This window comes from Pongo abelii, chromosome 2 (genome assembly GCF_028885655.2).
Source record: "Pongo abelii isolate AG06213 chromosome 2, NHGRI_mPonAbe1-v2.0_pri, whole genome shotgun sequence".
Taxonomy (NCBI): domain Eukaryota; kingdom Metazoa; phylum Chordata; class Mammalia; order Primates; family Hominidae; genus Pongo; species Pongo abelii.
In genome coordinates, this window is record NC_085928.1 from 185,004,186 (window position 1) to 185,031,355 (window position 27,170).

Consider the following 27,170-nt stretch of genomic DNA (forward strand, 5'->3'; position numbering starts at 1 on the left):
AGTTATGAAAATAATACTTGAAAGATTGGTAGGTCTTGGTTCTTGATGGTTGCGAGGAAAAGCAGAAGTTGCTTCTCAATTGTTCATCAGTCACCAAAGGGTGCTGATGTTACTATTAATGATGTGATTTGTGAGGAATTTTCTTAACATGAAAAGAATGATTACAGTTCAGATCTGTGTTTCAAACTGATGTTTCTTCAAAGTTGTAATCATGAATCTCCACCTAACTGCAGTGAATTGCATTTGAAAATGTATCATTGTCTAGATTCTCTTATTATCTCCTAATTCTAAATGTGTTCCTTTTCCTTATGAACCTGATCCTGTTCATGGCATCGCCATTCTCCCCTTCATCAGGCAGGAAGCCTCAGTTATATTTCTGGTACCACTGGCATCATTGTTTGGGAACTTAATAATTTATGGCTGATCTATTGTAGTGTCATCCTAACTGGCCTTACTTGTTTTCAGCTTTTTTCAGCAACAATATAGACTATGTCTAACTACTTGGCTATTATATCAAACTACCACTTTGATTCTGCCATACCAGTTCAGAAGTCACCAAAGGCTCTTCAATACCTTTGGGGTGAATAGTCAGACTACTTGCAACTACAATTTATTATACTAGGCCCTGGTTTCTCTTCCCTGTCTGTCTCTCACATTCTCTTTCCAGAATTCCTCTGCCGCTGGACTTCCTGCCAGGGCTGCCTGCCTCAAGCAAAGATATTAGCACCTCTGGGAAGCTTGGTTTGCAATAGCATATTCAATATTATAATGCAATTTGTCTTCTGAGGAGGAGAGACTGTCATTTTCAGAATGCTGACTACAGAACATAAAACATGACACAAACTTCTTGGCTATAGGAATAAACAGAATAGCAGAAGACAAACTTTTCTGCATTTTTGTGATTATTGGTGGGAAGATGGTATGTCAGAATTCCCTGAAAGTGAAAGAAAGTTACTATCAGAAGGGGAAAAAGTTGTGAAGGTCTCCTGTCTTTAGTTGAAGGTCTAATTGCTCTTCACTGAATATACACAATTTGTCCGTTCATTTCTTGTCCATTTGTTCCTTCATAAACAGGACTTTAAATTCAATAAGTGCTGGGACCATGCCTTTTCTGTTAGGCACTGTGTTTCTAGTACCTGTATGGTGCTATACAAAGTATACATGGTCAATAAATATTTGAGTAAACAAATATTTTATAAACCAACACAGTGCCTTGTTATATGCTCCCTCTGGGATATGAAGGTAAAAAAGATACAACCAAGGTCTTCAAATAGCTTACAAGGTATTAGGGGCAACGCACCCATGGTATGAAAAATCACAAATCAATTTGAGTGCACTAATAAAGATGTGTACAAAATGCAATGGTCTCGCCCTCTTTCCCCTCAAGTGTTTCATATTGAGCTTGTGGGCAAGTCAAACTGCCATGTCTTTTCCACACAATCTTACCCTCATTTGCAATCTTCAGAGCCCAGCCTTTCTTATCTGCAAACCTGCCTTTTATACCTTTTTGCTTGTTGTATTGCTCCTTAATAGAGGTGAGACGAGGGAAGCGTTTTTATATTTTTGCATGTACAGATATTTAAGCATTGTTTTCTAATTGATAGATTAAATGCAAAAGTCTGTAAGTGCAAAGTTGTTAAGTAGTGCATTTGGAGAACTTGGATGTTATAGGGTGATGTAGTTTGGGTATCTGTCCCCTTCAGATCTCATGTTGAAATGTGATCTTCAGTGTTGGAACTAGGGCCTGGTGGCAGGTGTTTAGGTCATGGGACTGGGAGTTACTCACGAATGGCTTGTTGTCTTCCTCATGGTAATGAGTGAATTTTTACTCTCTTAGTACAGATGAGATCTGGTTGTTAAATAGAGCTTGGTACCTCCTCCTTCTCTCTTGCTGCCTCTCCTGCCACGTGACACACCTACTCTCCTTCACCTTGCGCTATAACTGAAAGCTTCCTGAAGCCCTCACCAGAAGCAGATACTGGTGCCATGCTTCTTGTATAGCCTGAAGAATGGTGACCCAAATAAACTTCTTTTTTAAATAAATTATGCAGCCCCAGATATTTATAGCAATGCATGATGGACTAATACAAAATGGACTAATACATAGGGTACAAATAAATAGTTTGTAAATATTATGGGATATTGCTGGATTGGGGGCTATATGTTCTAATAGAGAAATGTCAAGAACTTTGTCTGCTTGATTTCTGAGAATAGAACATTGTGCAATTACCTGACAAATGGATTCTGATTTTGGCTCAGATTAAAAACCTACAATGTAGCATATGTCATGCCATTAATGTCTTCTCAAGTGAACCTTTCTTCCAAGTCGGTAATATTTAGACAGTTAGAGAGAATGGTGCAATTAAAGGTTATGAACCTTGCTGCTCCCTATAGCCATGGCTGGTTAAACCCAGTTAAAGCTCAGTTAATAAGGCCAGGGTCAATCATTTAATCCTGTTTGTGGTCCAGTTACCTTTCATTCTAATCCTGGCCAAAGACTAGACACCAAATCCTTGCCTGCCAACTCTGAATGTCATGGTTTGGCTGAAAGAGATTGACTGGGAATGTATTGATGGATCAACAGAAATAATTCGTACTTGAGAAACACTGCTCAAAGCACATATTCCACCCAATGATTAACTCATCCATCCACTTGTCTACCTAAGTGTCTACCTAAAGTCTAACACTATACCAGACCCTGGGGATAAAAAGATGAGTGTGATACTCTCCCTGCTCTGGAAGAGCCCTATAGTTTGTTTTAATTATGTCCAGTTTCCCAGAGTTGGTTGTTTTGACTCTTAGGAATATTGTGGAATTTTCTTTCTCTGGTTGGTTGATTAGAAGATAGTTGTACTGAAGTCATTATTTGCATCTGGAAGTCTTCCAATAGGATCTTCTGCATGTCAAAATATTTTCAAGGTCTAAATAAATAAATAACAAAATACCATTCTGGGCACTAGGGAGATGTAGAATACAAATATAGTCTCTCAACTATAAGAAGTATCCATATCAGCACTCAAGTCATAAAGATGTATCCATTGGGGATAAATAGTGTGTAAGAGATTTTTAAAATGTTAAACATATTGGACTTCTCTTGATTTTAGTGTAATTTATTCATATTTCAATTTTTGCCTCTTTGCTTCTTATCACGTAAATAGCATTTATTCAGTAAGACAGATAATAGTCTAGTAGGAAAAGGGAGAAAGAAAATGTGTCTGTCATAAAGTTGATATTATTTTTTCTATTGAGAAACTAATCTGAGTTGGACGTTCCTGTTGTCCAGAAGAAAATAAGAAATATCTTTGGCAACAGAATTTTTATTGTCAAAAAGGGGAAAGCTTATCAACTTCTCATGTTTTCGAGGGGCTATGAAAAAATTCTAGAAATACTTTAAACCTTACCATACAGAGATACTGAATGACATGCTACTCATTGTCTGCTAAAATAATTTTATAACAAATATATTTCTTGACATCACTAATAAAAATGAAACGCTTCATACTAGAATGCAAAATAATGAATGTGCTTCAACAAGAGACCCATCTCCTATAGACAGAGTACAGAGTATGGCACTTTTAGACATTACAACTTTACTGAGGAACATAACTCAGATTTTTGAGATGTCTGTTTGGGCTCCATATCCCTTCTGTTTCTTTTAAATATAAATTAGCTATTTCACTGACAGGACTTGGTAATAAAGTGTTAGATATATAATGGTTACTTTGTAAAGGTAACAGAGTTTTGAGATTATACAATTCTGTGGGAATATAAGATAGCAGTGGAAAAATTCTTTAATATCAAAAATCACTTGCTTCTACCATTTTTGATCATATTTATTTTAATTGGTACATCCTTCTACCCTTTAGTTTTTTCTCCTAAAAAAAAGGATAATAACATCAGTTTTCCTTTTTATATAATTTTATGAAGTTAAAGATAAATAATGGAAATACATGATTTTTGTAAACCACATGACACTTTATATATTTATGGAATTATGTAAACTAATATCATTAAAGTGGAGCAATCTATATTAAAATTTGAACTGCCCAAGTACCCTATGATTAATATGCATATAATTATGAATGTCTGTTTGTGCTTTGTACAAAGCCAATGAAACTCAGGTACTGAAAAGTAGCAACAACAGCAAGAAAAAATGGAGACAATAACTAAGCAGCAGCTGCGAGTGGACTACTGAAATGCAAAAAGGGCAAAGCGGATGCTTTGTGTATCTTAACCTGAAATAGGAGATACCTGCTAGGTGGATGATATCTTAAAGAGAAAATACAAAATCATTGTCCTTATTTAAAGTGAGTAAATATTATTAGAAATCATAGGTAAGAGGAAATGAGAAAAACTAAATGGCACATGTGTAAAAATGTTCACTATTCTCAGAATACTATTGTATGCATTATAGTGAAACATAAATTTTTTAACTAAATCTAAGACATTGTCTTCAATAGTATAGGAGAACAGGATATCAGAGTGAAAAAGGCAATAATTATCTTATTTTTTCAGTTTTACTTTTTAATAAGCTGAAGACAAATTGTCAAAATTGAGTGCACTGTAGCAGAGGGTACCAGCTTTCATTTGTCAGAGTAACATGTACGTTTTAGAGAATCTACTGATCTGATGGAGTTGCTGAGTTTCTAAGTGACACACAACAATAAGGGAGATGAGTCTGAGACTGGTATCACCACCCATGCCAGGCATACAAACAGCATTTCATGTATAAAATGTTTATTAGATATAAAGGCGAGAGAAAATGAGGATGTCTAAAAGTATCTGTTACCTTTTGAGATGATTTAAGTAAGATAACTAAAATGCTGCATATCAAAAATGGAACTTGAATCAAATTCTCACTTTTTCACTTTGGTAGTAATGATTACTTTTGATTTTAGATATTCAAGCTATAATCTGATTATTTTTAAAAATTGTGTTAGAGGAACATTAGTGGAGAATAACAGAATGTGTGAACTAAAATCTAGGTGTGACAAGGGTTTTAATATTTATAGTTGAGCAGCAGGCATATGAAAAAAAGTTTTCATGTGTATTCCTTTTATATTTTCTCAGGGATGGGTAAAACTGGTCAGCACTGCCTACTGAAAAGCTATTAAATAATGACACAGAATAGTGAGTGGTTGAGAGAATCACCTTTAAAGTCAATCATGTACAATTCATTGATCTACCATTTTCTAACCATGTGATCTTCAGCAAGTTACATGAACCATCTGATTCTATTTCCTTATCAATGAAAGTTATATAATAACATGTACTATATAATGTGACTGTGTGTAGCAAATAAAATAAGTACTTAAAGTGCAAAATTTTGGCAACTGCTATTGTTATCAAAGAAAGTGCCTTCAAACTTCTATTTATTTCCAAAGTTTGTCATGAAGCACCTTCAAATTTATAAATGAAATTGTCATGAACATAGAGGACATAAGTTTCCAAAAATATTTTAATAAAACACTAGAAGCATTTTAATGGGGAAAATATAGAATCTGAAAAGACTGGATAAAAATACAAATCTGTATTCACCATCCCTCCATCTTGGTTTCATCTCTGTTTAGCCATATTTGTTCTTTGGGTTTTCTTTATTTGTTTGTTTGTTTGAGACAGGGTCTCACTTTGTTGCCCAGGCTGGAGTGCAGTGGCGTGATCTTAGCTCACTGCAACCTTCACCTCTCAGGCTCAAGTGATTCGCCCACCTCAGCCTTCCTAGTAGCTGGGACTGTAGGTGCACACCACTATGCCCAGACAATTTTTGTAATTTTTGTAAAGACGGGGTCTCCCTATGTCGCCTAGGCTAGTCTCAAACTCCTGGGCTCAAACAATCCACCTGCCTTGGCCTCCCAAAGTGCTGGAATTACAGGCATAAGCCACTGTACCTGGCTGTTTAGCCATCCTAACAAATGAATTATTAAGTTAACAATAGAAGAAAATTCTTCTGTACTAAAGAAGTGCTTGATTCTATGGCTTTAATGGGTTTATAAAGCTCCAGGCAATATTAATGAGAAAATACACGTATCTAGGCATATTTTCGTGTAATCTCATGCACTTTGGAGACTAGTGAAATGTTAGAGGATGGAAAAAAAAATACTTCGCCACAAGTGAGCAGGAAGCCAGAAAATATATCTAAAAAGTTCAGGCTGGGCATGGTGGCTCACACTTGTAATCCCAGCACTTTGGGAGGCCGAGGCAGGCGGATCACCTGAAGTCAGGAGTTTGAGACCAGCCTGATCAACGTGCTGAAACCCCATCTCTACTAAAAATACAAAAAAAAAAAAATTAGCCGTACGTGGTGGTGCATGCCTGTAATCCCAACTACTCAGGAGGCTGAGGCAGGAGAATCACTCGAACCTGGTAGGCAGAGGTCTCAGTGAGCTGAGATCACGCAATTGCACTTCAGCCCTGGCAACAAGAGCAAAACTCTGTCTCAAAAAAAAAAAAAAAAAAAAAAAAAAATCAAACTGGTGAGCTAGTGGGAAGCAATATCTTCCTGCAATGCCTTCAGATCCAAGGCAGCCCACATAAGGAACATGGCATTAAGGATTGGAGGCAACTGTGGTGTATACTGGGGAACACATCTAAAGAGATTCACATGAGTTATTTTGAAACCTCAACTGCATACCTCACAAACATTTCTGCAGGCTGAATTTGGCCTGCAGTCTTCCCTCTGTCCCTAACTTGTTGGGATACTCTGTATATGGCAACAATAGCAATAACAGTTTCTATACTTTCGTGTTATCTCTGTCACCTGTTGCAGTTAAGGGTAAATGGAATGATTCAGAGGGGTTGGATTTGTATAGTCTTTATTTGCTCAGATGTTATCCTTGGAAAGCATATTAACATTTTACCCTACACACGTATACACCCACACATACACCACTCCTCTAAGAAACATAACTTTCATTTGTTCATTTAATGTATGTTGTCTCAGATCATAACAGGTGCAGATATAGCTAGTAAAAAGTAGAATTAATGCCAATGAATGAAAAATGAAGTTGCACACCAGTAACTTCTTAAATGCTCCCAGATCTGAAGCAGCATAGGTGAAGAAATACTGTATAAAACACAAAACTGAATCCCAGTTTCAACTGCAAACACATCTTCTCACAAATGTTATGTAAATCAGAACATTATAGAAAAACAATGATTTTATTATCATTTACGTACCATAGTACATAACGGTATGGTTTTATTATGTAATACAATAAGTTCAGTTAAAAAGACCTATGTGACCAGATTATTTAAATGACAAAATTAGCTCTAATAACCATGATGATACCATTTAGTTCCAAATTAGAATGACTTAAGCATTCAATAAGCTCTTCCCCAAATTCTTTTATTTCACAATTTTCTCTATCTCATCAGTAGAAGATATATGCTCTTTAAAGTTATCATAGCCTTAATGTGATATATTTTCTAGGTGAAAAAAATAGAAGAATATGACACAGATAAAAACACTGCACATTGTGCACATGTACCCTAAAACTTGAAGTATAATAATAATAAAATTAAAAACAAAACAAAACAAAGCAAAAAAACACTGGCAGAGGGCAACTTGCTTACCCTTACCCAGAATTTTTATATTTCTGGCAGTGACCCAGGCCCATATTCAACACCTTGAAATGGCAAATGGTTGCTTTTTAAGTTTTCAGGTCAGATCAGACAGTTATTTTGAACATCTAGGTAAAGAAAAATGGCTTCTATTTGTTTGTTTTTAAACCCTTTATCTTGTATCTCGATGGAACTGACCTAAAGCTATATCTGGAATTATTCACGTGTGAAAAGGCAATGCGAGTCAATACAAGTAAGGACATTTTAGCTAGAAGCTGAAATTAACCTTCAGAAACTTTGCATCCAGATGTAAGCTGCTCCACATCAGCAAGTAGAGCAGCTATCACTTAACAGGAGTAAAAGGTTTCCTACGCCAATCAAAAGTAAACAAGGCTAGTTCATCCTAATATTTTTTTTTTGATGTGTTTGAGTCACTGATTCTTTCTCCTTCAACAAACTAAAATTCTTTTAAAAGCATCTTTGAGGAGTAAGTTGCTCTGAAACAGTACCCCACAGCAGAAACACTTAAAACAATAACAGATACACAGTTACAACTTAACGATTTCTCATTTTGTTATATTTTCACTCACTTTAAAATATGAAAGTCGCTAAATATATGGGTAAGGACAATTGTTATTATACATTTGTCATGGAATCAAAATAAGGATTAAGATTCCTAATATGTCCTTAGCAGAACTGGATTTAGAAGCTATTTTTACATAATTTTTCTCATGACCAGAGGTAATTTTATGATGTGTATTAATTCAAACCAAAGTTCCAGACATTTAAAATGAATTAATAAGTAAATATTATTTAAGAATTTCATGACTATTTTTACCTCAGAAGTTCAGTGTTTTCCCTCTGATCAAAAAATTTTATGCATTAACATGTCAGAGTGTCTTAAATTTACCAAATCAATGTTGATAATATTTTCTAACTAGTGTGAAATTCATAAGCTAAATTATCAAAAAAATAGATATATTTCAGGATCTAAATGAATATAATACTATTCCACCTCTCAATACTTCTTTTAGAAGCTAAAATTTGGAAAATAAAAATCAATTTTTAATTCTGTTATTTGCAAATTAAACCAAAAATCTTAGTTGAGTCTTTAATGAGTCTCACTTCGTAGTGTTTTTTTGTACTTAATTTCAAATGAAATTTGTTTTAGAATAAAAAGTCCCGTAAGTTGTATATTTTAGTAGTGTAAACTGTAGTGTTATAGATTTATTTAATAATTAGATGAATATTATGCAGTCTCTCCATGAAAAATTACATATATGTAAAATCATATATTAAAATTATATATATATATATATCAAAATGTGCATGCAATTTCAAGTTGTCCCAAATTTATGAAGCCAACCAATAGTCCCCAAATCCACAATGAGGACTTTACATGATGAACAAAAGATGTATGGTGGAAAAACCACTAATTCAAACTGAAAAACTTGTTTTTATGCTTACAGCCTTCCTGAACCAGACCATGGCTCTATCTCATTGTTTCACATCTCTATTGTGCCCAACTCCTTCCCTTACATTCATTCAGGTAGAGCTGAAATTCCCATTTAAATGTAATCCTTTAGACGTGTGATTTTAATTTAAAAATGGGGGACATTGTTCAACTCCCACTTATGAGACACGCAGTGTTTGGTTTTCTGTTCCATGTTAGTTTGCTGAGAATGATGAAGCACACTTTATCTCACATATTTTAACAGGATTATGCCAAATCATAGTTCCATTTAGTCTCATAACATTAATTTTCTACCTTTCCAGAAATGCTTAGAACATAATTTTCTGTTTTCATCTCTAATTGTTTACTACTAAAAATTTGTATAGCAAAAAAAAAAAATGGGGGACCCTAGTGAACCTGAGTGACTGGTTTCTTGCCAAAGGTTGCACCCGGTAAGGTTTACAAAAACACACATTGATATCTGCATAACTCTCTGTGATCCATCAGAGGGCTTACAAGTAAAAGAAAAAGGAAGATAATTGTTGGCAAAACCAGCATACCAGTTTGCAAATATATATACACAAACTGAAAGATGGAAAATGGCATCCCAGTTAAAAGGGGGGAAAATGAAATTTGACCAAATAACATTACACCTATGCAAGTGTATTAAATTTGTACTTTAATATGATTATATTGAAAAATGAAGTAAGTCTAAATGAAAATATCTTGTAGTATAATGTCACTATAGGCAAAGAGAATAATACTCAGACACACTAAACCCCTCTGAGGTTTCCTTATGCCATAAATGCCACAAAAATGATCCTCAAAGAAAATGTATGTTTTGTTCCCCAAGAGGTAATGGCTCAAAGGACATTATCTGTGTGTGAGTGTTCCAAAGACTTCTTTAGCATCATCCAGTAGGTGCTTTAAATACTTATTTTTTATAAAGTACTTTTTGTCAGGCTATATATATGTTTAAAATTAGCAGGTCCTCCAGTTGTAAAACCTTGACATTGACTATAATTGAGGAGGTTAGTGTCAGCGTGTTCGTAAGTATTACCTGTCATTTGAAATATGACAGTGCTGTAACTGCAAGACCTTGGGGATGCTTGTGTGTTGGTACTGCCATCTGACTGCCTTAGAAACTGCTAGACAGTCTTCTTAATGCCTCTGACCCTGAGATAATTAACATGGCCCTAGAGGCCTCTGCCTTTTCCATTTGCACACTTGTTGTTTAATAAGATGTTTGCTACTATTTATGCTTTCCTCTGATATAAAAATGTGCCTTTAAAGAGAAAGGTACTTCAGTCCCATTAAGTTTTCTGATATAGACATTACTTCTGTGTACAAGTTGCTTATATACAAGTTTTGTTACTTTTCTGAAAATTAAAATATATTTCTAATATTGTGTTTTTAAGCTTGAATTTTGATTCCTGTAAATGCATTTTACAATGAGACAAACAACTTATCTGAAATATAGGCACTTACTTTGACAGTTGCATTATGTATCATCTAGACTAGAAATGGCAAAATGGAAGCCAAAAATAAAAGTAAATTTAAATGTCTTTAGGGAAGATTTGATAGGATTTTAGTTTCTACATTCCCAAGAGCACAGCCAAGAGTTAAAACAACCTGCTTTTACTTCCTTTAACATAAGAGGATTGATTTACAATTAGGACTGCATAGAATTTGCAAAATTAGTTTGTAAATTGGGAATAATTTTTTGTAAGTCAGATATAAGAAAATGAAAGAGAAAACAAGTGTAGCAGTACAAATCTTTAATGTAAGGATGAATAAAATTGCAGTTTACTATTAGCAAGCTGTTGTATTTGTTCAATGTATTTAGTTTTATCAAAGAATTACATAATTGTTTATGAACAGTTAATGGATTTGGGAATGTATCTGTTTATTTGTATACAGGCATGCCTGGTTTTATTGCACTTTGCAGATGCTACTTTTTTAAAAAAATGTAAGGTTTGTGACAACCCTGCACCCTGCAAGCCATATCAGTGTTCTTCAAAAGTGTGATGTTAATGACTTCTAAATATTTCATGAAATTAATATAATTTTAAATAGTTAAATATCATGCATGATATTATAAAACTGTTAAATACATTAGAACAAAACATTAACCAACTATGTTTTTTAAAATTTTTTATATTTCGACTTTAATTTTAGAATGAGGGGGTACATGTGCAGGTTTGTTACATGGGTACTTTGTATGATGCTTCGGTTTGGGGTATGATTGTTTTCATCACCCAGGTAGCCTGGTACCCAATAGGTAATTTTTCAACCCTTGCCTCCCTCCTTCCGTACTCTAGGAGTCCCCAGTATCTATTGTTCCCATCTTTATGTTCATGCGTACTCAATGTTAACTCCTACTTATAAGTGAGAGCATGTGGTACCTGTTTCTGCATTAATTCACTTAGGATAATGGCCTTCGCTTGCATCCATGCTGCTGCAGAGGATATGATTTCATTCTTTTTTATTGCTGCATAGTATTCCATGGTGTATGTGTACCACATTTTCTTTATACAGTCGACCACAGATAGGCACCTGGGTTGATTCCATGTCTTTGCTACTGTGAATAGTGCCAGGACAAACATACAAGTGCATGTTTCTTTTTGGTAGAACAATTTATTTTCTTTTGAGTATATACCCAGTAGTGAGATTGCTGGATCAAATGGTAGTTCTGTATTGAGTTCTTTGAGAAGTTTCCAACTGCTTTCCACCATGACTGAACAAATGTATGTTCCCACCAACAGTGTATAAGCATTCCCTTTTCTCTCCAGCCTCACCAACATCTGTTATTTTTTACTTTTTAATAATAACCATTCTGAATTTTTTACTTTTTAATAATAACCATTCTGACTGGTGTGAGATGGTATCTCATTGCGGTTTTGATTTGTATTTATCTGATGTTAGTGATGTTGAGCATTTTTTCATGTTTGTTGCCTGCTTATATGTCTTCTTTTGAGAAGTGCCTATTCACATCCTTTGCCCACTTTTTAATGGGGTTATTTGTTTTTTCTTATTGATGTGTTTAAGCTTCTTATATATTCTGAATATTTTACCTTTGACCGATGCATAGTTTGCAAACATTTCTCCCACTCTGTATGTTGTCTGTTTATTTTGTTGATATTTTCTTTTGGTGTGCAGAAGCTCTTTAGTTTAATTAAGTCCTACTTGTCAATTTTTATTTTTATTGCAATTGCCTTTGAATACTTAGTTATAAGCCATTTTCCAGGGCTAATGTCCAGATGGGTATTTCTAGTTTTCTTGTAGGATTTTTATAATTTTTCTACTATAATTTTAAGCAAAATTGTTAATATCTAGTATTATTAATAAATCTGTGTAATTGCTTATTATTCTCCAAAAATTAGCATTTTTTTTACAAATACTAGTGCTAGTGATATCCATGTGGTAAGCTCTATTAAGCCTTGAGAAAATTCAGTGATTTTTTTTTATATCAAGAATTATATTGCTCTTTGTTTATTAATATCTACAACATGCCAGGTGTTCACCAAATAATCCTTATTTCCACATTAAAGTGTCAATACACAAGCATTACCTATATAGAACTTGTACCACAAGAACAAATATTATATAATTTAATTTTTCAACCATCCAACAGCCAGCCTTTTTTTATGCTGTGCCTTTGCCTTTTACCTGGCAGGCTCTTTCCCAGATGTTTGCATGTTCAAATGTCTTTCCTCAAAGTTCTTCTCCCCAAGGGTTTTCCTGACTACAAAATTAAAAAAAATATATCATTTCCTTCAACTCAACTATTCTCTAATTCCATATTTTTCACCATAGCACTTTCACTACTAGGAATTTTATTACAAATGTAGTTTAATTGTGTCATCAAATTACTTAGGCGTCTCAACACATTTGGACATAAAGTGGATAGAGTTTTATTTTTTCCAATCACTGCTTTCAACTGTAGCATTTTCTCTTATCTTTCCTTAAAAAGGATGCCATAACTCTCCTGTCACTTTCATTTGTTAATGCCATCTCAGCATTTAAGAGTTTTCTGCTTCTTCCCAATCAGCAGGTGAAGGCTGTGACCCACAGTTTATTTAAAAGAAAAATTGTTCAATGTGATCATGCTATATGACACATCTTTTGTTCATCAAAGCTTATGCGGGGGATGGAAGAGTAAATAAGATAGCAAGGTTAGTGGTGGGGAGGGGTCCGTGGGTCTGGTTCCATTGGGTGGTAATGGCTCTGATGATATTTGAGCGTTTTCATAAATGTGTTGTTAGTGGTTTCACCCTAGCTCCCTCATTTTCTGAGGAACCAAAAAAGTTTAGAAAGCACTTTTTTGCCCACTCACATAAACTTCTTCTCTGACCGTGCTACCTTGTCCCAACTCCTGTTAATCTGCTGAGAACCACTCTATTTACTGTTCCTTCCTCATCAACAGATGATATTGTCTGTCTTGATATTTACTACTCTGTTTTTTGCTCATTAACCGTCACTCACCTGGAAAGGCACACCTTCTCGGCGTATGTCTAAATTTTATCATGTCACAGCTACTTAGGAGAATTTATTCCCAGTATGTGTCAGTGAAATTCCTTTTGTCAAGGTTATCAGTCATCTCCAGGTGCCGATTAGTTGTATCTCAGTCTTCATGTAATTCAATCTATTAGCAACATTTGACACAGCTGGTCTCTCCTTTTTGCTTGAAACACTTTATTTTCCTAATATCCTGGATAACACATTTTCACTGGCTGCTCCTTTTCTTATTTCTAACCCCTAAACACTGGACTATCACGAACTCAATGCTTGGAACTCTTTCTTCTCCCTTTCCTCTCACTCCTTACGTGGTTTAATCCAGTACATGGTGTGAAGCACCATCTTGAATTTCACAACATCTGAATTTATAGTCTAAGAATTTGCATTCCAAACCTCTTTGCTGAACTTCAGACTCACATATAGAGCTGCCTATTTGGCATTATCACTTGAATATATAATAGTATCTCAGATAAAACATTGCTACAACAAAATGTATGAAGCCTCACCACTGTGTATGGCCAAACCTGTTCTTCTTGTGGTCTTCTCCATTTCAGAATATCCATGCTTCTTGATTCTCAAGTTAAAACTATGGCATCTCCTTGATCTTCTTTCTCCCATGCCACGTATAATCCATGAGAAAATCTTGTTGGTTTTCCTTTTGAAGTATGTTTAGGATCTGATTCAATCTTGCTATCTCCACCTTTACACTCCATTTAATAAGCCCTCCTTGGCTATTGAAAGGATGACCTCATTTATTTTCTGCTTTTTTTAAAAAAAAGCTTGGTAAACTCTAGCCACACCAGCCTTTTATTGTACAGCACATGTGCATAGTCGCCTTTAAAGCCAGATACAAGTTCTGATTGTCCTTCAGTTAGGTTAGATGAAACTTAATTTGTTTGTGCTCAAGATGAAATAAATCATATTATGGTAAATGTTTATGATGCCAAACTCAACCTCTCATTAGAAATTTTGACTTGTTATCATCTCAAATTAGAATTGTTTCCTTGTATATCCCCATGGCCAGGTCCCTTATTTTATTTCAAGTCTCTACTCAAATGACATCTTATCAAAGAGATTTCCCGTGGTCACAGTTTCTCCATTACTATCTATCCCACTTTACTGTTTTATTTTTCTTCATGGCATGTTATTTATTATTGATAGTAAGGCATACTGATGACTTAAGAGGGTGAATGCTAGATCCAAACTGCCGAGAATTAAGTCTTTGTCTCCCACTGCTTGCTTAATGACTTTGGGTAAGTTTTTAAAACTTTCCGTGCCTGAGTTCCTCATCTATCAAACACGAATTATTATACTACTTACCTCGTAAATTGTTGTGAGTTAGCACAAAGCACTTAGAACAGCACCTGGTATCTGTAAGCATTCAATAAGTGTTAGTTATAATAATATGAATTATTATTACTATCTTTTATATATTTCTTTAATGTGTGTCTTCTCTCATTAAAATATAACCTCATTGAGTGTTTTGTTCACTGCTGTATTCTCAGTGTCCAGAAATATTCCTGGCATATTGTAGGTATTCAAGAGGTATTTGTTGAACAGTTGAAAGAAGTAATAAAGGTGGCCATAATAAATGAATGAAGGTTATGAGAGATATATAATTTGCCTCATGACCAACTCCTCTTTATAACCTGCCATACTCAACTGGATCCGTGGGTATCTCCTTGAACAGGTACAGTCTGCATGAACTATTCCTAGGTTGAAAATTGGGATTCAACACAATTGAGTTCAGATATAAAAGAAGTTTGAATTGGTTGACAGGTATGTTTTAAGAATAAAGTAGATTTAAAATAACTCCCAATGAGGATAAACATTGATGTGTGTCTGAGGGATAGAAGGATGAAGATAATTTATAATGGAAAAACAATGGGTCCTATGAAAGGCCAATCCACATTAGTCAGTAGGTCAGGGTGCCATCAGTAGGAGAGCAATATAAGATAAGACCAAATGTGGAGGGTCTGTGACAAGGGACAGGGTGTCCGACTTTATGCTATGGGACTTTTTCCCTGACTCTGTGCTCCTGAGGGGCGCAATACTCTCATGGTTGTCAAAGTGGCTTAGTAGGCATGAAGCCTGGAGTAAGACAAAGGGCATGTGTGGTTGATGCTGTGTTTTAATATTGATATAGCAATGAATATATAAGAATGTGAAAAAACTGGAAAAGACTGGTTAAAAGCATAAGGCCTTTAAAAATTCAGACATCGGATGTTTGGTTAACCAAAACATATAGAATTAGGTATATTTATGTTTAATTAGGGCTTTCCTGTTAATTCAAAATCATTTGAAATCTGTTCTCCAGACCTCCAATATCAGACTCATTTGGGAAGTTTATTGAAAATGCAGATTCCTAAGTCCAACCCTGGACTGACCAAATCTGAATATCTAAGTTACACCTGATATGCCTAAATTTTAAGAAACTGCCTGTTCTCTTCTGGCATATGATTTTCTTACTAAAATTCAGAATGAATGCTTTTAGTTTGTTTAGATGAGGCAAGTAAAGCAGGTAGACCTACATAAAAGTGAAGATATTTAAAGATGAAAGGATACTCAACAATTTTACTAGGTCAGTAATTTGGAAAGCATAATTTATTTTTTACTTCATTTATGGTAAGATACACTAGTTGAAGTAAATGTTAAAATTCTTAATTAGAACCAATATGTCACTAAAATTATCTTTCAACATTTTGCTTGTATGACTATTAACTTGGTTTATCTTTTTCTTACTCTGGCGTGTCTTCTGAACCACTTTTTCTTTATATTTATCTCTTTTCTAATTATAAAGGTAATTATTGTCATTTTCAACCATCAATAATATTTTTAAAAAATAACAAAATAATACTGACTTTTAATTTCTGCTCCTTTTTGCATGTTTTATTTTTTACAATATCAGGATCACATAGAACACACTTTTTTTTGTTTCTCTTTTTTTTTTTTTTTCTTGAGACAGAGTTTTGCTCTGTCACCCAGGCTGGAGTGCAGTGGTGCAATCTCAGCTCACTTCAAGCTCCGCCTCCCGGGTTCACACCATTCTCCTGCCTCGGCTTCCCAAGTAGCTGGGACTACAGGCACCTGCCACCATGCCCGGCTAATTTTTTGTATTTTTAGTAGAGACGGCATTTCACCATGTTAGCCAGGATGGTCTCGATCTCCTGACCTCGTGTTCTGCCTGCCTCAGCCTCCCAAAGTGCTAGGATTACAGGCATGAACCACTGCACCCAGCCCATAGGACACACTTTTTTAACTTGATGTTTTACTACTTTAAAAAATATTTTCTTGTGTTTCCTAATGCTCCTGCTGGTGGCCAGTGTTATATTTTTCCATCTGTTCTTTTTTCTTTTTTTTTTTTTTTTAGCCTTCCTATACTTGCTACCCAACAACAACAACATAATAATAATAACTCCTGTTTTCTCCTCACCAAAAGCTGAGGCATTCCTTTACTTCTTTGTCTGAATATAATACAATGACTCCCCCTATATGCAGCTCTTCCACATTCACTCAGAGCTACTCTCTCATACGCAGGTAGGTCCTGTCTTCTGAGACCTGGACAGCAGGGGTTCTGACCGAGTACCCTGCTTGGGCCTCCTTTAACTGTGTTTCTCACCCATGGAGTCAAACAAGGCTAAAAGATTCTGCCAGTAACGAAACAAGCTACTTTTAGATCCAGATCGTTTATTACAAACATAGAGAGTGAAAACTAGATGATCAAAGGTGCCAGCTTCCCACTTGTCCTCCAGGACAACATTGACATGAAAAGGACTGGTGATATGACTAAATCACATAAGTATTAGAACACCCTTTGCTGACATGCTGCTTCCAGGCTACAACAAAGCATTCTGCTGGTCTACAGCTGTACCCCAGAAGAAGGATAGGGGAAAGAGGGCTTCATACCTCAGGAGAACCCAAGAGTTGAGAAATTGCCTCACGACAACACTCCTGAAAGATAAGGAGATGGGAGATAAATGGCTTTGTAGCATCTTCTCACAAGCCTCCCACATTCTCACAGTTTGGGAGAATCACAGGGTGTTCTGACAGAGCTTAGACTAGCTGGGGTTAACCCTTGCCTCTGTGAAGATGTACAAGGTTACCAGAGCTCCATGACAGAGTGATTTCCCTATAATGGAGCCTATCTGGATTCCACAGTCCCCCTACCTCAATATCAAGCTCTCTGGGTACCTGGTCCTGGAGTTCTCTGTCTAAATGGCCTCACGCCTGCTTTGACCTCCTATGTGAGCCTTTTTCCTAGGTAGATCGTTTCCAGTTAGACTGCATGCTGGTATACACATCCTAGTTCTAAGGGGGTGGCTGGAGTGTTACGTTTGTGTGAGTCTACGAAGAGCTTGGATAAGCAGGCCAGGGTATCCCCATTCATGCTTGCAAGGCCCCTTAGGCGCTAGACAGACGTACTACATCAGAATCAAATTGTACTAATGAATGAAGCCTCTGCTGCCTGGAAGGGAAAACCAAAGGAAGGGAGCGTGGATTTAAAAAGCTGAAGTAAAGACTTTCTTGGCCTCCCTCCTAATTGTTACCTAGTGATTATCAGAAATTGTAGATTCTTATAAGAGAGGAAGAGAAATTTGACAACTTTTTTATTGTCATGACAGTCCAAAATCCTTGAGCTTAGATGCTTTTTCTTAGAGTAAAAGCCAATAAATATTATGATAAAATCTTTAAATAGAAAATGAAGTGGAAGTCTTAACTTTTTTTTAAGGATTCGTGAGAAGAATGCTCAATGAAACGTGTTTATTTGCTAAGAAATCTTCTTATAAAACACAAAATTTTAGAGATTTTGATCAATAATGTTGCCTACATATAATTGATTTAATAAAGCTATACATTGAGTAAATAAATAAAATAAGAAAAAATGAGTTTACTGATACTTTCAATAAGACTCACCTAAGGCGTAAGCTTTTTGTTTTGAAGCACAAGATTATGACCAACATACTACCTATTTGCTCATCCCTGGAGCAGTACACACAATTTCAGGTTGTAGACCTTTGACAAGGTAAAACTGTGTATGCTTAAAATTAAATTCATAAAGGTACCACAAAAATTTTGCTTTTAGACTAGCCACCTACTTGTCCTTGTGACTGTTATTTCAGAATGTAGCCATTAACCATGAAGCATTTTCTTTTAGTTTCAATAATTCCTAATGAACTTTACATCAACAATGCATAACTCGAAGTATACATCAGAGGCTCTTTTAAAATAAAGTCATTGGTCCCAAACTGAATGACCTTCTGATTCAGAATATCTGAGTTTAGCACATAATATCTAAATTTTACGTGCTGAGGTGGAAGTGGAATTTTCTTTTTTTTTTTTTTCAAGCTTTGCCTATATAGTGACCAAATAATTTATCATGCAAATGTATACGTTTTTGGAAGTGAAAGAGGGTGCTATTAATATTGTGTTGGGATCAGAGGTATAAATTGGTACTGTCCAAACCAGAACAAATGCCCATCCTATCTAAAGGTGACAGAAATATGCTATCTAGTCAAACCAAATAAACAAACTCTCTGATACTGGAATTAATCACATGGTGAGATCACATGCAGTTGTGGACTATGAATAGCCCCCCCTTTTATTTTTGGACCAAATATAACAACATTCATTTTAAAGAAAGAAAAATATGTTTTCTTTCCTTATCTTCTTGTTTATTTTTTATAAAATTTCAGCTATAAGGTTCTGTTTTTTGTTTTTTGTTTCTGAGATGGAGTTTTGCTCTTGTAGCCCATGCTGGAGAGCAGTGGCACAAACTCGGCTCACTGCAACATCTGCCTCCTGGGTTCAAGCAATTCTCCTGCCTCAGCCTCCTGAGTAGCTGGAACTACAGGCATGTGCCACCATGCCTGACTAACTTTTTGTATTCTTAGTAGAGACAGGTTTTTACCATATTGGCCAGGCTGCTCTCGAACTCCTGACCTCAGAGCTATTACGTCTTTAATTGAATAGGATACCTACACAGTCCTTCCCCCTTTATGAGCTCTTCCGCATTCACTCAGAACTATTCTCTCATACACAGGCAGATAGTGTCTTCTGAGACGTGGACAATAAGGGTACGTAGTATAATTTTATGTAGGCTCTTTCATAGTTGATCATCATGAATCCTAAGTAGATAATATGCTGTTCTATTTCGTATTCTTTGTGCTGGAGTACTTTGACCCTTTACTATTATTTTGCTAGTTTTAAACTTATTAGAGAGATGAAACAGTAGAAATAGTTTGTGGTACTCTTAGTATAGGAAGTTCTATCTGTGAAGGGTTTACTGAGTACCAAGAGTTTAGTATACAGCAGGAAAGCCATATTCCATTTTTCCAAAGCAATTTCATTTTTAAAAATATTTGGCTTTGATACTTATGTAGCTTCTTGTTCTTTTTATTCATGTATTCATGCATTCTTTCATTCCTTTAGTTTTGCAGTTGAATATACAAATTTGTATAAGATTATACCTAACACTCTGTACTGATTATACTCAGTTTTTAGCTTTTCTTTACAAAAATGTATAGATCTTACACTTACAAAAAAGATACACACATGCGCACAGGCATATGTGCACACACACGCATACACTCAACCCCAGCCAAGATCTCTCTTACAAGCTCCAGTCTTGTGTCAATCTGTCTACTTAGTATCATGATTTGGGTGTTTCAAACTCCTGAATAAACATGTCCTTGCCTGAAATTGTAATTATTCTTTTCAAACTGCTTTTCTTTCAGTGTACCACTTTTTAATAAACTGGTGTCACTGTCTATCACAACACCCAACCTCAGAAATCCATTAATTAAATGAATAATTTCATTACTGTTTCTCTCCTAACTATAATCTCCATTAAAACAGAATCTGTGTTTTTTCCCCTTCATCATTGTCTATGCACCATTCACAGAGCCTGACACAAAATAGGCAGTCAATATTTGTGTAAAAGAGGACTAGACATGCAATTTAATGTATTCTGAAGTACTTCTAGCCTTGGGGTAGAAAACTTACAGGGGCCATTTCCATAAAGTGTCAGTGCAGTGTAAGGAACAAAGGCTCCAGACTAATACCCAGAAGACTTGCTTTGATCTTTACCCCATCTTGACCTCCACTTCCCATCCGAATGTGAACTTTTCTGAGTATCATTTTATACCTCTATAACACTAATAACCTTTTTTCCATCTACCATAGTATACTACTTCAAGGCTCAATTGAGATAATAAATATGGAAGTGTTTTGTAAACTCTGAACTGCTACATAAAAAGTAAAGTCATTTATTCATAAAATCCTCTATCCTACTTTTATAGGCAAGGCCATAACAAATTCAGTCTCTGTGAAGGGTGTTCATGCTTCTGTTTTTTCCAAGATATACAATATTTATTCTGCACTAAGATATACAGAACCCCATATTTAAGAACATGCATCAACTCAGAGTCCAGAAAATGTTCATGCCTGAGCACACAGCAAGTAACTGTAGACACGGTGCTTGCATGCCACTGCATATTTACAATACATTTTCGTTCATGCTCTCTTACTGCCTTAATTTTTCTTTCAGCTTGAAAAGTTGCTTTTTATTCATGCCATAGCCTTATTTTCTGCAACTGCCTCTTGGAATTCATTATTATCGATATTTTGCATATCGTGGATATAGCATTTTTCAGTCTGAAAAGTCACTTTTCATGCTGATGCTATGTTTTCTAGGTCTAATGTCTGGAATACATTATTAACCACATTTGGAGTACAGTGTTCTTCATTTGGCACTTCTTATCTTCAAGGTTCTTAAAAATATATATTCAGTATAATTAATACTTTTTCATTTCTGAAGATGTTAATATGTAAGAAAATCTACAATTAACAAGCTGAGGTGGAGGAAACCATGTTTAAAATTTGCTGTTTCTAAGAATATCTATTTGCAGAATGACTTGAAGTTTTGCTCACAGCACCCTCTCTCTTCTTCTTTAAACAGTTTCTAAGTAGTTATAAACTATACAAAGCTATGAGGTCTTTGGGATTTTCTTAAGATATTGAAAGCCAGTGTCAAGATTAGAGTTATACTTCATTTGTTTAATAGATCTTAGTAATCTTCTGCTCATGGGTGGCACTCAGACAAATATCCTGCAAAAATAAAGAGATGAGCATCTTTAAAAGGGTGGTTTCCATGCATTTCCTTAACATGTTTATACAATGACACTGTAGCTTTGGCTAGATGCCCCCTTCATTCCTTCTATGCTTTATATATACTTGCAGGCTTTAGAGGAACATATGATTTAAAATTATGGATGCACTGTGTATATCTATACCTGTATATCTATATCTATATTTTTATATTTCAGCTTTATTGAGGTCTAATTGACGAGCAAAAATTGTACATATTCAAAAGGTACAATGTATATTTTAATATAGGTATATATTGGGAAATGATTGCCAAGCTCAAGCAAATTAATACATCTATCACCTTACATGCTTACCTTTTCTGTGTGTATGATGGGAACACTTAATACCTGCTCTTATATTTCAACTGTACAAAACATCATTATTAACTATAGTCAGCATGCTGTACATTAGGTCCTCAGAATTTATTCATCTTATAACTGCAAGTTTGTTCACTTTGACCAACATTTCTCCATTTCTCCAAACTCCTAACCCAGGGCAACCATCATTTTATTCTTTGCTTCTGATTTAGACTTTTTAGATTCCACATATGTGTCATCATATGATAGTTGCCTTTCTGTGTCTGGCATACTTCACTTAATATCATGTCCTCCAGGTTCATTTATGTTATCACAAATGGCAGAATTTCCTTCTTTTTTGAAGCCAAATAATTTTATTTTACTGTATGTGTGTATATATATATACACATATATATATACATACGTGTATGTATATACGTGTATATATGTGTATATATGTGTATATATGTATATGTGTATATATGTGTGTATGTGTATATACACATATGTGTGTATGTGTATATACACATGTGTGTATGTGTATATACACATGTGTGTATGTGTATATACACACGTGTGTATGTGTATATACACATGTGTGTATGTGTATATACACGTGTGTGTGTATATACACGTGTGTGTATATACACATGTGTGTGTGTATATACACATGTGTGTGTATATACACATGTGTGTGTATATACACATGTGTGTATATGTGTGTATATACACATGTGTGTATATGTGTGTATATACACATGTGTGTATATGTGTGTATATACACATGTGTGTATATGTGTGTATATACACATGTGTGTATATGTGTATATACACATGTGTGTATATGTGTATATGTGTATATACACATACGTGTATATGTGTATATACACATACGTGTATATGTGTATATACACATACGTGTATATGTGTATATACACATACGTGTATATGTGTATATACACATACGTGTATATGTGTATATACACATATGTGTATATGTGTATATATGTGTATATATGTGTGTATATATATATATGGCCTGTTTTTTTTTGGATACTATATATACACCCCATTTTCTTTATCCAGTTGCTCATCAATGAATATTTTGGTTGTTTCCATAGGTTGACTATTGTGAATAGTGGTACAATAAATATGAAAGTGAAGCTGTCTCTTTGAGATACTGATTTTATTTCACTGTAATATATACACAGAATTGGGCTTGTTGGATCACATGACGCTTCTGTTTTTAATTTAACATAGTATTTTCCATAGTGCCTGTACCAATTTATATTCCCCCCAGCAATGAATAAGGGTTCCCTTTCCTCCACATCCTCATCATCACTTCTTATCTTCTGACTTTTTGATAATTGTCATTCTAATAGATGTGAGGTGATAACTCACTGAGATTTTGATATGCATTTCTCTGATGATTAGCGATGTTGACTGTATTTTCATATGTCTATTGACCACTTCTATGTCTTCTTTTGAAAAATGTCTATTCGGTTCTGCTATGGTTTGGATATTTGCCCCTCCAAACCTCATGTTGAAATGTGACACCCAGTGTTGGAGATGGGACCTAAAGGGAGATGTTTTAGTCGTGGGGGTGAATCCCTCATAAATTAATGCCCTCCCTAGGGAGTTAGTGAGTGCTCACTCTATTAGTTCTGACCCATGAGAGCTGATTGTTAAAAAGAGCGTGGCACCTCCTCACCTCTTGCTTGCTCTCTCTCCATGTGATCTCTGCACACACTAGCTATCCTTTTGCCTTGTGTCATGAGTGGAAGCAGCCTGAGGCCCTCATCAGTTGCAGATCCTCAATCATGAACTTTCCAACCATCAGAATCAGGAGCCCAGTAAAACTTTTTATTCTTTGTAAATTACCCAGCCTCAGATATTTCTCTACAGCAATCCAAACCAGACTAACACAAAGTCCTTTGCTCATTTTAAAAATATGGTTATTTGCTTTTTTGCTATTGAGCTATATGGTTTCTTTGTATGTTTTGGATATTAACTCTTGCTATGTCGCCCAGGCTGGAGTTCAGTGGCACAATCTGGGCTCACTGCAACCTCTGCCTCCTGGGTTTAAGTGATTCTCCTGCCTCAGCCTCGTGTGTAGCTGGGATTACAGGCACTTGCCACGATGCCTGGCTAAATTTTGTATTTTTAGTAGAGATGGGGTTTTATCATATTGGTCAGGCTGGTCTTGAAATCCTGATCTTGTGATCTGCCCGCCTCAGTCTCCCAAAGTCCTGGGGTTACAGGTGTGAGCCACAGCGCCTGGCCTGGTTTAGGTCTTTAATCTATTTTAAGTTGATTAAGGATCCAATTTTAATTTTTTGCAGGTGGATATCTGTTTTCCCAACACCATTTATTGAAGAGGCTATCATTTCCACAGTGTGTATTTTTGGTGCTCTTGTCAAATTAGTTGACCATAAATGCATGGGTTTATTTCTGGGCTCTCATTTCTCTTCTGTTAGTCTATGTGTCTGTATTTATGTCAGTACCATGCTGTTTCAATTACTAGAGCTTTGTAATAAAATTTGTAATCAGGAAGTGTTACTGCCTCTAGATTTGTTCTACTTGCTCAAGATTGCTTTAGCTATTGAGTTTTTAGTAATTCTATACAAATTTTAGGATTGTTTCTTCTATTTTTATCATAAATGCCATTGTACTTTTGATAGTGATTACTTTGAATCTATAAATTGATTTACATAATGCAAATATTTGAAAATGTTAATTCTTCCAATCCATGAGCATAGGATATCTTTTCATTTATGTATGTCTTCAATTTCTTTCATCAATGTTTTATAGTTTTCATCATACCTGTTTGGTTAAAATTTTTCCTAAGTATCTTATTCTTTTTGATGCTATTGTAAATGGCATTATTCTCTTAACTTCTGTTTTGTGTAGCTTGTTGTTAGTGTGTAGAAACACAGTGGATTTTGTATGTTAATTTTGGAAAAAATACGCTATATTTTTGTAGATGCTCCAGAAAGGGATTTTTCTATTTTTGGACGAGTATCAGATCTTTTACTGGATTCAAATGTTAGAAATGAGAAGAATGATTGAAATCATTTATCTCTCTTATCTCCAGTCTGAGATGGTCTTGCTATTTTGATATTTGTGTTGCTTTTGTTGTTGCATTATATTTGTTGAAATATTTAGACCATAAATACATTTATTGTCTTTCCATCTCATTATCTGTCTCGTGTATTGCAAGGGGACTCTGTTAACTGTTATATTCCTGGTAAACTATTAATCATAAAAGTTTTGAGCTGCCGCATAAAACAATTAAAACATTCATGTTCATACATATAATCTTCTGTCACTTCAGATATTTTTTATAGGTGGGAGTGATAAGCCTAGTGTTCAACTATTGAAAACTAATGAACAAACTGTAATACTACATTTATATAATTATTATTTTCTATGGGGCCACATAGGTTGTTTAGGTCCATAGAAAATGTGCTGGCAAGAGAATCTTAAAAGTATCAAAGTCTTACAGATTGGTTTTAATTCCTTTCTAGTATCTTTCACTTATGAGTCTTACTCAGTTGTTACTGCTTCTTATCACCCACATTACTCTCTTTATTATATTTTTATTTTGATGGAGTCTCTCCTTGATTAAGTCTAGTCACAGAGAGTGAAGGGGTGCAATTTCTGAATTTTTTCATGCTTGAAAATTATTTGATTATCCCTTTACACATAATAGGATGATATTTTAGATATTTATATACGTTTATCAGTTTATATTTTATTTCCCCCATCCCATTCCAACCCTGAAGACACTGTTTTCTAACATAAAGTTTTGCCTTTGTTGATAAGAACTCTAACAGCTGTTGCATTATTGGTATTTTGTGGAAAATATGTTTTTTCATAAAGGCCTTTAGGATTTTCTCTTCCCCCTTGAATTTCTGAAACTTCACAGTGATATAACGAAGTTTAAGTCTAACTTTCATACTGCATCACACTCTCTGTGAACACTCCATCTGAAGACATGAATATCCCTTTCAAGATAATTTCTATTAGTTCATTTTCTCTTCTCCTCCATTATCTGTTATTTTCTTGTACAGAATTTCTGTTATATCTCTGGGATCCCCCAGGTCATTTAAATTGTGTTTATAATTTTTCTGTTATCTTTTCTCAAAATATGGGGAGATTTCCTTGACTATTTATCCTGTAAGTTACTAGTTTGGTATTTATTACCGTCTATTTTATTATTTTCAAAATCTGTGAAGGGTTTGAGATTTTAATTTACTTTCAGGGTGACAAGTTAGCCTCCCATAGTTTCATGAGTACTGTAAGAAGACATGAGACTCTTGCATCAGAGAAAAATGATTTATTACTCACAGTATAGCGGCCAGTATGATAATCAAATTATTATGTCGGTTCTGTTGCCTGTGAGTCACACAGGGTGGCAAGGATGAGCCCAGATACTTGCTCAAGAATTGCAACCAAGAAATCCCAAGCTTAGAGAACTAAAATATTTTAAGATGGATATGAAGCATGCCTTCCTTCTACTCGAGAGATAAACACTATATCTATCTTCTAAGGCTTTAAGCAAACCTGGCCTTCATTGTGGAGGGACACTATTACTATTTTCCAAGACTTTTTACTATTCAAGTATTATTGGAAAGAGAGTCTGAAACAAAATTAATAAGGGCCTTGCTTCATAAGACATTCAGAGATAAGAGACACTCAAAAAGAACCTCCCAACCATTAATATGTCTAGACTTTATGTTTTTTTTTTAATTTTGGAAATAATATTTTTTAGTTTTCAGGATCCAATATTTCCTTTCTGCTTGATACATTTTTACAAGTCTGCTTTTTGGGGAAGTGGAAGAGTACAATATCTTTTCTAAGGTGATTAACCCTAAGGTGATTTTTAAAAGCTATCTTCTATTTTCTAGGTCAGTGCTTCATAAACTTTTCTGTGCATGTGTCTTCTTGAGTATTTGTTTAAATGCAGATTCGGAATTAGTGGGCTTTGGATGGGGCTTGAGATTCTAAACTTTTAATAAGATCCTAGTGATGCAATGCTGTTGGTCTTTGGGAAGCTATTTGACTATCAGGGATTTATTACCTTTGTTTCCTCAGGAACCAGTTCTATTTGTTTACCTTAGTTTAGCTTTTCATACTTTTTTTTCATAAATCTGTTGTTGTCCATATTTCCAAGTGGAGGTCTCAGACAAATAATA

At 35.0% G+C, this 27,170-nt stretch overlaps 1 protein-coding gene across 14 annotated transcripts in view; it reads left to right on the forward strand.

Moving 5' to 3' along the window:
• NAALADL2 (N-acetylated alpha-linked acidic dipeptidase like 2) overlaps positions 1–27,170 on the forward strand; it is a 1,370,084-nt gene that overhangs the window by 587,792 nt on the left and 755,122 nt on the right. The gene's annotated exons all lie outside the window — the stretch shown is intronic.